This window comes from Monodelphis domestica, chromosome 2 (assembly GCF_027887165.1).
Source record: "Monodelphis domestica isolate mMonDom1 chromosome 2, mMonDom1.pri, whole genome shotgun sequence".
Classification (NCBI taxonomy): domain Eukaryota; kingdom Metazoa; phylum Chordata; class Mammalia; order Didelphimorphia; family Didelphidae; genus Monodelphis; species Monodelphis domestica.
In genome coordinates this window covers 61,498,838-61,513,566 of record NC_077228.1, presented here as the reverse complement: position 1 = coordinate 61,513,566, position 14,729 = coordinate 61,498,838, and the positions used below count along the sequence as shown (strand labels likewise).

Genomic DNA, 14,729 nt, shown 5'->3' with positions numbered 1-14,729 from the left:
TTGCTGAACCTACATCACTTTATAATTTATGGGAAATGGTGCTTTTCATCGGTTCACGTGAGACCTTAGCCACACAGGGGAGCAACAGGACTTTAGACACGCTCCTCCACTTTCTCCCGCTGGACTGCATTTTCCTTAGGGACCAGCCTTCCTCCTTAGCTTTACTTCTCGGCACACTGAAGTTAGAATCCCCCTGAGCATGACTGGGCGCCTTTGCTGCCTTGCACTGTCCAACATGGCGGAGGATTGTAGACCAGTCATCAGTTTCTGCTGCCTCAGCGGCAAACACTTGGCTCCGCTGTAGGAGATGAATGGTCAGTGTCGCGTCCACTGGCAACGGGCATCTCAACAAGAAGGAGGTGTAAAAGAGAAGCTGTGGCCAGCCGTCTCTTATTTGTCTTCGTGACTGGGCAGAGACGGCAATCTGGTTTCCTTGGTATTTTCTGCCGGTGTCCTAAACACCTCAGAAGACACGGGAAGATGATGAACAATAATACTGGCAGAGCAGGAGCTGCCAAGTCGGCGTGGCCCGCAGCTTTCTTAAGTGACTGCGTGTGTAGCCCTGGAGAGAAGAGCCCGTCCTGAACTTGCACGTCTCTACAAAGAATGGCCAGCCAGAGGAGAGAGTCCGCGCGGCCCCAGGCTGGGTCAGTTCTCAGGACTTTGTAGTCGCACTTCACTGTCTGTGTCATCCTGGAATACAAAGGAAGGGGAGATAGACGGTGTAGAGTTAGCGGCAGGTCGCTACGGGCAGGCTGCCTTTTCCTCGGGCTGGAGCATCCCGCCTGTTTATACAATGTCCAGGGCGCCGAGGGGCACAGTGTCCCCACCCCACCACTTAGCACAGCTGCTGTTACGGAGAGAGAGCCGAGAGCCTGCTTGCCAGGGCTTTCCGGGCCCCCTTTGAGGGTAATTTCCAAGGTGTCAAAGCGCTCTCTTTGGCTGTCAATAAAGGTAGACCCAAACGACTCTCACCCCTTTCTTTCCCTTTCTTAGCTTTTATCCCGTTCGGATGCATGCTTCCTGGGGTGGAGACAGAGGAGAGGTGGGGGATAGAGAAGGCAACTAGCCTTGATTAAGCAGGTAGAGTCCATGCCAGACGCGGCGCTACAGTGAGGGACTCGAAGAAAGCCAAGGAAGAGAAGGAGGCTCTGGAGGAGGAGCTAGGAAGCGCACGGGGTGGGATAGGAATCCAGTCTTTCTTCACCCCAGTCTGACAATCAATCCACTTCCATGGTGACCTCCGGGAGGAGGCTCTGGGTCTCTGGACTGGCCCTTGGAGTCGGCTGGTGTGGAATCCTTGTTTTGTCTTTTTCTCTACATGCCTGGGATCTCCGAGGACTGGAGTTCAGTCACTTCCTGCCCCGTCTAGGCGCTCAGTGGAGCGTGATCTGGATGGCTGTCACTTCTGTGTCTCTGAGGGCGCAGTTCAGACAAGGCCCGAAGGAGATGATTCTGCAGATCCTGGGCCTTTGGCAGCCTTGGTCAGCTGAGACTGGTGCGGACAAATCAGCCCAGAGCCCCAGGGCTGAACCTCCTTCACTTCTATGGCCAGAAAAACCTCCCGTTCTCTTGTAACTTCGTCCTACGTCCCATCTCTAATTAAGGAAAGAATCCCATGCTTCTTCCTTAGGCCCCCTGCTGGACTCCCTCCGAGGTTTTCTGTAGTTGGTGCGCTGCTCATTCCTTCTTAGTTTCCAGAGAGGACCAATGACGTCAGCAGAGCGGTGACTTGAGTGGGAATTGCATTTAAGTGAGGCCTAGCTGCCCCAAGTCAACAGCCTCCGGCTCTGCAAGAGTCCAGTGGCAGGACAAAAGTCGGGACAACTGGCCACGGTGGCATCTTCCATGTCTGACTGGGCCCTGCGCTGCCCTGCCGGTGTCCTTCAGCTGTCTTCTGAGCCGGGCCCTCCAAACAAATTGTTCTCATCCACTCGTTTCACTTGGGGGGATTTTTTCACATGCTTTGGACAGACATACCCCCGCCTAAATCACCGACCTAAACAGCCAAATAGAGTTATAATCTGGTTTCTCAGGGAGTGTATCAGTTCTTTCTGGACATGAACGTGCCTTTTCAGCCCTGATTGTTGCAAAATTTTGGGTATTATTTTTCCAACATAGGACTATTGTTGAATCCTTCAAAACGATAATCCAGATTGCTTTTACACCCTTGCTTTTCTGTTTCTTTAAAAATAACCATTTAATCAAGAGTCAATCTCTTTGGGCCTTCATTTCTTCACATAAAACGTTCTATGGTTTTTAATGCAACCCCCTGAAGATTAAACTAACCTTGATGAATTGATTCAGATGAATTTATCCCCCTCTGGTGGCATGATCCGGCATTTCTTTGAAATTGCTTTGATTAATTATATCCAAAGTACTAGTATACAGATTTTTGGTCATGTAGAGATAACAGAAGTTTGAGGGATTAAAAAAAAGCAACTTTGAACTTGAAATCATAAAATCTAGGTTGTTATCTCATATCTGCTACTCATCATCTATAAAACCCTGAGCAAATCTGGCCTCGGGTTCACTCATCTGTAAAGTGAGGTGTTAGAGTAGATGATCTTTAAGATCTCTTCCAGATCTCAATTTGTGGTCCAATGATCCTATGAGTCAACAGCCCATCAATAAATTATTAGCCTCATGACATCTCTTAATATTCAGAAATCTCTCAAAAATTTTACCTTAGCTGGAAACTTTCTATATTTAACCTCTGTTGTACAGGCGATTTTTCACTATTTATAAATGTTGAATTTTTTTTTTAAACCCTTACCTTCCATCTTGGAGTGTGTATTGGCTCCAAGGCAGAAGAGAGGTAAGGGCTAGGCAATGGGGGTCAAGTGACTTGCCCAGGGTCACACAGCTGGGAAGTGTCTGAGGACAGATTTGAAGCTAGGACTTTCCGTCTCTAGGTCTGGCTCTCAATCCACTGAGCTATCCAGCTGCCCCCTAATGTTGAATTTTTTAAGACCACTTGAAGAAAGTCCCATGCCCCCACCCCTTTTTGGTTGGGTTTTATCTCATTTGGGAGAAAGATATATTTTCCTTCAAAGAAAAAATCACATCTAGGAAGTAGCTCCTTTAATATATTCATTGGATTGGTAGCTTCAAGAGACCTTAGTGATAATGTAGTTCAGCCTCCTCCTTTTACAGACAGGAGCCTTAGATCTACAGCTTGGAAGAGACTTGCTTGGGAGTCTCACAGCTAGTACACATGAGCTCTCTGATTTGAATGCAGGTCTCTCAACCCAATTCTAGTGACTCTTTCCAAGTCAGGATGTACCTACTAAGAGTCCAGTCAAACAGGCTGTTGTGAGCATTAGTTGTACAGAACTTGGTTCTGTCCTGCAGCATCGTACCATCCAGTAGGAGAGAGAAGATGGACTCACAGATATCTGTAATGATTGGAGTCAGGGTTGTATGGTGGGGTAAGGATGGAGGAGATTTGCCTTTGAATCTTAGCTCCCAGGGGTCTACTGGCCAGCTCTCAAGATCAAGTTGTTTGGAGCAGCTGGGTGGCTCAGTGGACTGAGAGGTCAGGCTTAGAGATGGGGGAAGTCCTTAGGTTCAAATCTGGCCTCAGACATTTCCTAGCTGTGAGATCCTGGGCAAGCCACTTAACCCCCATTGCCTGGCCCTTACTGCTCTTCTGTCTTGGAACCAACACAAAGTATCCATTCTAAGATAGAAGGTAAGGATTAAAAAAAAAAAAGATCATATTGTTAAATTTTTTCAGCATAATCATTTTAACCTCCGAAATCAGCAAATGCTACCAATCAGGCTTTATTGTTTTGTTGATTAAGAAAGTGGTGGAGAAAATATTAATAATGCAGATTAAAGTTTTAAATGTCAACCTACATTTTTCCCCCCAGAGAGCTGGTTGTCTTTGCCAGCAAGCTGAAACTTTTAATTAGCAGAGGACAAAATACTTAACTATGCTGAGCCTTAGCTTCCTCATCTATAAAATGGGAATAATAATAGTTTGTTTACCCAACTCACAGAGTTGTGAGAAAAGACAGTCTATAAACTGGGAAGCACTGTGAAACTGTGAGTTATTATCTCAATATGTGAAAGGAGAACAAGAGGCACCTTTATAAGTTGGGAAGACTGAGAGGGAAAAACACTTCCAGACACTTCCAAACAAAGGCACCTTTTTGGAGAGACATCAGAAGATCATGAAAAGCTAAAGCCTCTGCTCTGCCTGCGGTGATTGAGAGTGGAGGGCAGACCCAGCTTCCATAGCAGCTGTAAATCTTTCATTACTCCCACACACACTGTAAAAGCCCCCTAAAAAGGGGTCCTAATTCAGTTCTCTTTACAGTAACAGCTCAAGAAGGAACAACCAAAAAGTCATCTGGCTTTTCCTTGTCCTATTTCCGCCTCCCAGAAAGCCCAGTCACTTCTGACAGAGTATTCACCCCAGCTCCTGAGGCTCCCAATTTTCCATTTCTCAGCATGATTAGACTCAAAGCATCTGCAGTGTAAACGAGGATGACATGGATTATTTCGGTGGAGCACAGAGAAACTGAAACCTGAGGATGAACTGCAGAGGGACTCCGGTTTGCTGAAAAGGCACCATCTGGGCCTGGAGTCAGGAAGATCCGAGTTAAAATTCAGCCTCAGATGCCAACTAGCTGTGTGACCCTGGACAAGTCATTTAAACTCCATTTGCCTCACTCCAGTAGAGAAGGAAATGGCAAACTACTCCGGAATCCTTGCCCATAAAATCCCATGGACACACTGGATCACAAAGAATTTTTCCCTTCTGAAGGACTGAACAACAACAACCTTCTGATAGGACTGATAGGACCAGCCCCTTTGCTATTGTAAGGTATTTTGGAGGAAGAAAGCTAACATTTCCTTTCCCTATTATCTCTGCCAGAGGCATATGGAAATTAAGTGACATGAAAGGGTCACAAAGCTAGTGAGTGTCCTGTTTGGAATTTAAACCTAGACTACAAAATGTAGCACTCTCCATTAAGCCTTTCTTTTAATAACATAATTACTACCAGTGTGCCTGTTATGGCAGAATAGAGCGTCTTGGTAAGCTAAGCATCTAAGAAATTAAAAAGAGAAAATACAGGGTTTGCCTTTGAAAAAAAGGAAATGGGATAACTTTGGTCATTAGAAATAGGTCAAGTTAAAGTCAGTACTGGAGAGCAGAAGAGCATGAGTTCATTTTTTCCCCCAGGAATATTTTTTTTTCAGGTACATGTAGAAACAATTTTTAACATTTATCTCCTGACATTTTGTGATCTACATTTTCTCCCTCCCTCCCTCCACGCCCCCAAGATAGGACAGAATCTGAAATAGTTTATACATGTGCTATCATGCAATACACATTTCCATATTCATCTTGTTGTGGAAGAAGACACAAAACGCACATACAAGAAAAAAAAATGAGTTAATTTTTTTTTAGTCTATTTGTAACCATCTTAGGACAGCACAAAGCACTAAACAGCATCCCCTGTAACTTTGGGAAGAGCAAACCATGGCAGACCAATTTAAGTTCCTTCTCTGAAAGAGCGACAGGCCTTAGAGATAAAGGAGAAGCAATAGATTGAAGTGATCTAGTTTTCTTTTCAACAAACAAGGCAGATATAGTCCAGTTATATAGGAACACACCTTGTTGGAAATTGTCAACTTTGGGGACTATATTACATAATGGCCTACAGGATTTCATATTTAATATCTTGCTTGGTGATTCGAAATACGAAATGGAGAAGATGTTCATTAAGTTTTCAAATAAAACCAAGTTGGGCAGAATTGCTAATGCCCTTGAAAGTAGAAATAGAATTGAAAAATAACCTCAGTACATGAGAATACAAGTCTACTAAAAACATATTAAGGATGTTATAATTCAGAAGGAAAAAAAGAGCCAACGAATCATGAAAACAGGCAAGGTGGAGAAATAATGTCAAAGGAGTAAACATGGCAGGAAACAGTAGCAACAAAGGGTTAGGATGGATGGCAAGCAAAATTCTTGGGGTTTATACTGTTGCTTTCTTAAAAAGAAAATATGGCAACAGTATGAGCGAGCCCTAGAATTGGAGTCTGAGGACCTTGGTTCAAATCCTAGCATTAACACTACCTATGTGACTATGGGCAAATTGATTAACCTCTCTGGGCCTCAGTTTCCTTTTCCATAAAGAGAGAGAGAGAAGGCAAGAAAGACGGAACAAGCATGTATTAAGCACCTATTTTGTGCCAGGCACAGTGCTAAGCATTTTACAAATATTATCTCATTTGATACTTTTTTATGTTCTCCAAATTCCTTTCCAGTTCTAAATTCAACTATCCTCTATAATCCTTACAACACATTTCCACTGTCTTCTGCAACAAGGATCAATGTGCATGAATATTTAACTCTGTAGCAATCTCTTCTAATCCAGCATATGCTTGAAAATGACTAGCTTTATTTTTTTTAAATGTATTTCACGTGCATTATGGCAACACACAATGTATGCAATTCTCAGAGGCTATATAAATTAATTTTTTCTCTCCAAACTTAGATACCGTCAAGCTCAAAATACAAATGAGTATTTTTGACCCAGAGACCTAGCACTTCTATTTTTAAAGTCCTACAATACTGATACTAGAAAACACTAACAAGGATGGTGTTTGTGAAGGTTTTGTAGTTGAAGCCTTTATAGGTTTCCTTGCTTATAAATTTTGCTAAAAATTCCCAATAGGTCACCAAGAGAGACTGAGTGGCTCAACTCCTCCATGCTTTCTTTCTTTTTAAAAAATATACATATTTGTAATCACTTCTCAGCCTTTTGGCTAAGATCAAGTGTAGAAAATGTCTGTTATATCTTTATTTTTAACACTTATTTTTTAAAAATTTGAATTCTAAATTCTCTACTTCCCTCCCACTCCTCCAACCACTGAAAAGAAAAGCCATGGGATCTCAATGGTTAAATCATGCAAAAAATGTCTATAGTAGCCATCTTACATGCCTTCCTGAGATACTCTGCAGGCTGTTTTTGTTTTTTTCTCTAGCAGGTAGATAAGGGCAAATACATAAATAAATAAATAAATGGAGTTGGGAGAGAAGAAAAATTTAGTCTCTTCCAGCGCTCACTCCTAAAGTTCTTGTGATCCAAAGCCTCCCAGGTCCAGGGAAGAGAGATAAAGGAAATGGGGTTACCAAACAGTCCAGGGTCCTGGCTGAAGGAGAGCCTTTGCCCATCAAGGAGGATGCCGTGCAAGAAGGGAACAGGCACCATGTTCGAAGGGGCACCTGGTTTGGCAGGGATGCTGGTAGGGCAGCATAAGATGGAGCAGGCCAGGGATGGAGAGGATAGGGCAGGGCAAGGCATGGAGGAGGAGGGGAAGCAAAGGCTCCGGGACTCGGGGCGGGCCTAAGTGAAGAGCCCACCCAGGGAAAAAGTCTTCTGTTTGAACCAAGACCTGGGGGTTTCAGTGGACTTCCAGTTCAACCTGAGACAACAGCCTGCTATGGCAGCCAAGACGCTGAATAGGCTTTAGGCTTCCCTGTGCTTTTGCCTTGTGCTTGGCATATCCGGGGCCCAGCCTGTTGGCACGCAGCGCCTCATAAAAATGCTTTTGATGGATTTTGAGAGGGATCCTCCACCCTGTGCTTTACTGGCCCTGGCCAGGCTGTGCTGAGCTCTGGGCAGGGCGCATCTGAGAGACATCCAGAAGGTGAGGGAAGGGCCAAGACCAGGGGAAGGAATCAGAGACCCCGACAAGAGGAGACTCTGGGGGATGACAGACCGTTCTGCAAGGACGGGAAGCTTTTCACGGGAAAGAGGGACGAGAGGAGGGTTGTTTGGCCACAGACTGCAACATGAGAAGCGCGGAAATGGGCGGAGGTGAGCCAGGGCGAGCTCCACAAAAGCAAGGCGGCCGCTCTAGGAGGGAGGCGATTCTCGTGTAGGCTTTTAGGCCGCGTCACAAGAACCATTTTTAGGGTCTGTGGTAAAGGGGACCTTGTAGTTCCAGCTGGGCCCGGGGGGCTTCCGAGGCCCCGTCTGTCAGTCTGCTGTGGAAAGAGCCCAGGCAGCCACTCTCCTTGGAGCCAGAGGGCCGCACCCTGGAGATCTTCAGTCTGTGCCCGCTGCGCTATCCCACCTGGACCCCAAGTCACATCTCATCTGGTCTCGGGTCTGCTGCTTCCGAACCTTTTCCCTAATAACTCCTGTCTGGTGTGGGCTATGCTATGGAGCCTTTCTGCTTCTGTACCAAGCAGCCTAGTGTACAGCAACCACCACTACCACTACCACTGCTACCACTGCCACCACTGCCACCACTGCCACTACCACTGCCACCACTGCCACCACTGCCACCACTGCTACCACTGCCACCACTGCCACCACTGCCACCACTGCCGCTACCACTGCCACCACTGCCACTACTGCCACCACTGCCACCACTGCCACCACTGCCACTACTACCGCTACCACTGCCACCACTGCCACCACTGCCACCACTGCCACCACTGCCACCACTGCCACCACCACCACCACTGCTACTACTACTGCTACTACTGCTACTGCTACTACTGCTACTACTACTACTACTATCACTACTACCACTCTACTACTACTACCACTACTACCACTATCACTACTACCACTCTACTACTACCACCACTACTATTACTACTATTACCACTGCTACTGCTACTATCACTACTACTACTACCACTACTACTATTACTACTACTACCACTACTGTTACTATTACTACTACCACTACCACCACTGCTACTACTACTGCTACTACTACCACTACTACTACTACTACTATCACTACCACTACTACTACTGCTACCCTTTGGGTATAGTTCCTAATTGCTTTCCAAAATGGTTGGATTGTTTCACAACCCCTCCAAAGCTTCTCAGCTATGGAGATCATAGATGAGAGAATCAGTGGATGATGGTTAAGGAATGTTAAGAGAAACCAGCAAGGAAGAAGAATGGGCGTCTGATTCAAAGGAGTTTCTGGTTCATGGTGGGAGAGGGAAGTAGAAGTGACAGACCAGATGCAGAGAGAATTTCCAAGAGCAAAGAATACAATAACAAAGGACTGAAGAATCAAAATGATGCTCTGAGCCAATGCATCCCAGAACACATCCATGAAGACAGACAATAGTTGGGTTGAAAAACATCAGGTGGTTTTAGTGTATTACAAACTCAATACAAGCAAGAGCATGATAGTATAGCCAAGAAAACCAATGCAACGAAGAGAAACATAGTTTCTAGGAAGGAGTTAATATGGCCATGGACTCTGTCCTGTTCAGACCAATCTGGAACATTTATTGTGTTCAGTTCAAGACATATTTAGGAGAGACATCAAAAAACACAATGCCCAGAGGAGAGCAACTAGGAGAGTGGAGGTTCTTAAGACTGTCTATGCCAGATGAGAATCAGTTGGGGAAATAGGGGGTGTTGAACCTGACGGGCAAAACATGATATAAAAATCTCTAAGTCTGTGAAAGTCATGAGGAAGAACTAGAATTGTTTTGTGTATCCTCAAAGGGCACAAAATAAGAGAAATGAGAAATGTAAAGAGAATAAGAAAAGGCATTTCTAATTATCTGAGTTGTTTCAAAGTTTAATGGAATATTTCGGCATGTAATGGATTTACTCCTCTTTGAACATCTTTTCCAAAAGGTCACTGGTCATAGGCAGTAAATGAAAGGTTAAATGACTTGTGCTGGAGCACAAAGCCAGGTCATTTCAGAAAGAAGACTTGAAACTAGATCTTCCTAATGTTGAGTTCCATTCACAATAACTTTGGTGGACACCATTTTAGCAGAGAATATGGAAAGAACATTTGGCTTTGGAGTCTGAAGTCTTGAGTATGAACTCCAATTCTATTGAGACTTCCTAGGCCCTAAGGACTCTTCCAGTTCTAAAGCTTCTGGTTTAGAGCTTCCAAAGTACTGTTAAATTTATTTGTGGTTGGATTCTGAATATTTAAATAGGTGGTCACCAGGGATTTAATTTCTAAATCCCAAATGAATTACTAAAGTTAATGGAATTTATGGTAGTTTATTTACAACAGAGGAAAGATACTAAGGAATGAGAGAGAGAGGAAACTCTGGCTTCCTCTGAGCCAGGTAGAAATACTAAGACTCTAATCAGGGAAAAGAGTCTCAAGGTTTACACCTCCTAGAAAGGCAGGGTCACTAAGTCAGCCTTTCACTCACCAATGGTGATTGTTTACAAGGAAAAGCAGTTTGAGGTCTCCTGCACAAGTTCCTCCAGGGGTCCAGTTCCTCCAGTCTAACTCCAAGTCAGAGAATCCTCCATCCAATTCAAATATCGAATAGAATATCCCTTCTTCTGGCCTCTGGTCTTCTTTTTAAAGATCTTTTTCTCTTGTGTCACCTCCCCTAAATTTCATGTCTACCAATCACAGCAGATGCTCCTCTCCAGGACTGTCCACTCTTTAGTACACACCTTCTTTGGTTCGATTATACTATACTTTTGGGTTACTTAACACCTTTTTTTGGTTAGTTCACCTTTTGTAGTTACTTAACACCTTTTTTTGTGGTTAAAATGGGTAGATCTACTTAAAATACTTAGTTATCACCTTTTGCAGATTAAAATCTAAAAATAGATTGTGGATTACAATTCAATCTTCCAAATAAAGGAAAAACTAAGTACCTTCATTGTTACAATCAGGGGAGAGCTAAATCCGATCTTCACAGTACAAAGGGCAGAGATGATGGTAGCAGTGCATTACAGAACAGAACTAAGGGATCATGAATGAGGTGGAAAAAATCTAGGCACCAAATTTGAAGTTTCCCCTGGTTTCAGCTGATGGTTTTATGACTCCTTATAAAAATAGATGATAGATAGATGAGGTGTGGGGAGGATAGCACAGCTTATAGTGTGAATCAGTCAGTCAATAAACATTTATTAAGCACTTACTTTTTCCAGGCACTACTCTAGGGATAGAAAGAAAAGTAAAACACAAGTCCCCAATCTCCAGGAGCTCACAGTCTAATGAATTAGATGTAGAATGGGATTCACTGGAAAGAAGCAGAGCCGCTGGTGCTTGGAGTTGACATGTAGGAGCACAGTTTGTATATTCCTTTTTATTCCTTTTCAATTTTCTCCAGATATCTATTAACTCTAATTTTTCTAGTATTTCATTCACTTCCCTTACTTCTTTCTTATGTATTTTTTTTGTTTGATTTATCTAGTTCTGAAAGGGGAATGTTGAGCTCCCTCACTAGTTTGGTTTTACTATCTATTTCCTCCTTGAGCTCCTTTAATTTTTCCTTTAGAAATGTATATGCTTTACCATTTGGCGAATAAATGTTTAGTAATGATATTACTTCATTGTTTATAGTACCCTTTAGCAAAATGTAATTTCCTTCCTTATCTCTTTTAATCATATCAATTTCTATTTTGGCTTTGTCTGGTATCATGATTACTACTCCTTGCTTTTTTCACTTTAGATGATGCATAATAAATTTTGCTCTAGCCTTTTACTTTGAATCTGTGTGTGTCACCCTGCCTCATATGTGTTTCTTGTAAACAACATATAGTAGGATTCTAGTTTTTAATCTACTCTGCTATCCTCTTTTTTACCCTTTGATTTTGTACATATAACTTTCATATGCATAGATACCATACATACATATTCTTTCATATCATCACATTTACATACATATTATATCACCTTATATTATCATATATATCATATCATCATAATCAGCTTACTTTCCCACCCTCTTTCTGGGTAAATTCCTTCCATCTTCTCTACTACTAAGAGTAATTTTTGAGATTTACAGTAATCTTCTTTCCATGTACACATATAAACATTTTGACTTTATTGAGTCCCTTAAATTTTATCTTTCTTATTTACCTTTTTGGTCTTCTCTTGTGTCTTGTGTTTGGGCTTCATATTTTTTATTTAGGTCTGACTTATTCCTCAGGAAGGTGTGGAAATCTTCTCTTATTGAATGCCCATTTTTACCCCTGAAAGAATATACTCAGTTTTGTTGGATAGTTGACACTGGGTTGTAAACCCAAATCTTTTGCCTTCCTGAATATCATATTCTATGCCTTTCAGTCCTTTAATGTAGATGCTGCTAGGTTCTGTGTGATCCTGATTGTAGGTCCATGGTATTTGGATGGTTTCTTTCTGGGTGTTTGAAGAATTTTCTCCTTAGCTTGATGGTTCTTGAATTTAGCTATTACATTCCTGGAAGTTGTTACTTGAGGATATCTTTTTGGAGGTGATCTGTGAATTCTTTCAATTTCAATTTTATTTTCTTGAGGATCTCTGGGCTGTTTTCTTTGATAATTTCTTGTAGTGTGATGTCCAGGTTTTTTCTTGATCATGGCTTTCAAGAAGTCCAATAATTCCCAAATTGTCTAAATTGTCTAAGTCAGTTTAAAAAAATAAGATATTCCATGTTTTCCTCTGTTTTTTCCATTCCCTTGATTCTGCTTTATTATTTCTTGGTTTCTCATGAAATCAGTTTCTAGATGATCAATTTTTATTTTTGAGACCTGATTTTCCTCTGTCTGTTTTGAGTTTTTGGCTCTCCTTTTTCAATTGGCCCATTTCTTCTTGTATCACTTTCATTTCTCCTTGCATCACTTTCATTTCTCTTTCCTACTTTTCCTCTGCCTCTCTTAATTGGTTTTTGAAGTCTTTTTTTAGTTCTTCCAGACTTTATGTACAATCCATATTTTTCTTTTGGACTTTGTATATGTTTCCTTTTCTTTCACTGTCTTCTTCTGTGTCTATACCTTACTCTTTGTCTCCATAAAAATTCTTTAGAGTTAGGTGCTTTTTTGTGGTTTGCTCATTTTCCTATCTAATTATAGGTAGGCTTGGGAGATGATGTGATGGTCTAAGGGCTGAGAACTCTGAAAGCCCCTTCCCACTGATGATTTAATTGACCCTCAAGATGCTGATAACTTAAAGACTTGTCTCAGGCTTAGGTGTAAACTTTTGATCTCACTCTGCTCTTGATCAGGTCAGGGGCGGATCAAATTCTAGCCCCAGACTTAAGCTAAAGTTTTGGGTCTCACTGTGTACTTGATCCAATTAGGCACACCCTTAATTATCCTGTCTTAGAGCTCTGCCCTGAGCTTTAGGCAAAAAGATTAGTACTTAGTACTTTAGTACTATCAGCCACCCCAAAGTGTGAACTATGTCCTTATCCTAAGCCAAGACTAGAATTCCCTGGGCTGGGGCTCCAGACATCTCCACAGGTTTGAAATTTTAAGTGTTATGGGTTGGCTTGTACCTCTATTTGCCTAGGCAGGATCTTAGTGTATAGATGGAGGATGTTGGCTTGGGCTTAGGTTCCGAACCTCAGACAGCAGATGTGGGATGGGGGTATGTGACTCGCTCTTGGCTTGCTCTTCCCTCTTTGCCACATAGCTTATTGCTGGGTCTGCTCTCCTCTCACCCCAGTGCCCCAGATGTTTTTTGCCTACCTTTTTGGTTTTTCTTTTCTTGAAAGTTGTTTCATTCTGTCTCCTTGTTGGTTCTTTCACTCCTGTATTCAATTTGGGCCAATATTTTAATCTTGGTCAGAGAGGATTCTCATTGTGGCACAGAGCTGCTCTGGATTACTCTGCCATCTTGTCTCCACCCCTGGAAGTCTATTTGTCTATTTACATTATTCCTTATGGAAAAATTCATATAATCTCTACCTCTTTGGTATTCTGCCTCTGGGAACAAATTAATGACAAGTACCAAGGTATCACTGTAGTACAGAAGGGGTAGAAGGCCTAGAACAGAGCCTTGAGGAATAAATACACCAATTTAGGAGATGTGGATGAATATATACAAAAATACAAACTGCCTAGACTAACAGAAGAGGAAATAGAATTCTTAAATAATCCCATATCAGAAAATGAAATCCAACAAGCCATCAAAGAACTTCCTAAGAAAAAATCCCCAGGGCCTGATGGATTCACAAATGAATTCTATCAAACATTCAGAGAACAGTTAATCCCAATACTATACAAACTATTTGACATAATAAGCAAAGAGGGAGTTCTACCAAACTCCTTTTACGACACAAACATGGTACTGATTCCAAAACCAGGCAGGTCAAAAACAGAGAAAGAAAACTATAGGCCAATCTCCCTAATGAATATAGATGCAAAAATCTTAAATAGGATACTAGCAAAAAGACTCCAGCAAGTGATCAGAAGGATCATTCACCATGATCAAGTAGGATTTATACCAGGGATGCAGGGCTGGTTCAACATTAGGAAAACCATCCACATAATTGACCACATCAACAAGCAAACCAGCAAGAACCACATGATTATCTCAATAGACGCAGAAAAAGCCTTTGATAAAATACAACACCCATTCCTATTAAAAACACTAGAAAGCATAGGAACAGAAGGGTCATTCCTAAAAATAATAAACAGTATATATCTAAAACCATCAGCTAATATCATCTGCAATGGGGATAAACTAGATGCATTCCCAATAAGATCAAGAGTGAAACAAGGAAGCCCATTATCACCTCTACTATTTGACATTGTGCTAGAAACACTAGCAGTAGCAATTAGAGAAGAAAAAGAAATTGAAGGCATCAAAATAGGCAAGGAGGAGACCAAGTTATCACTCTTTGCAGATGACATGATGGTCTACTTAAAGAATCCTAGAGATTCAACCAAAAAGCTAATTGAAATAATCAACAACTTTAGCAAAGTTGCAGGATACAAAATAAACCCACATAAATCATCAGCTTTTCTATATAT

At 42.1% G+C, this 14,729-nt stretch overlaps 1 pseudogene; it reads left to right on the top strand.

Annotated features, from left to right (window-relative positions):
• Nucleotides 1-6,766: 6,766 nt before the first annotated feature.
• Nucleotides 6,767-6,858, top strand: LOC130457615 (U2 spliceosomal RNA; annotated as a pseudogene).
• Nucleotides 6,859-14,729: the final 7,871 nt, after the last annotated feature.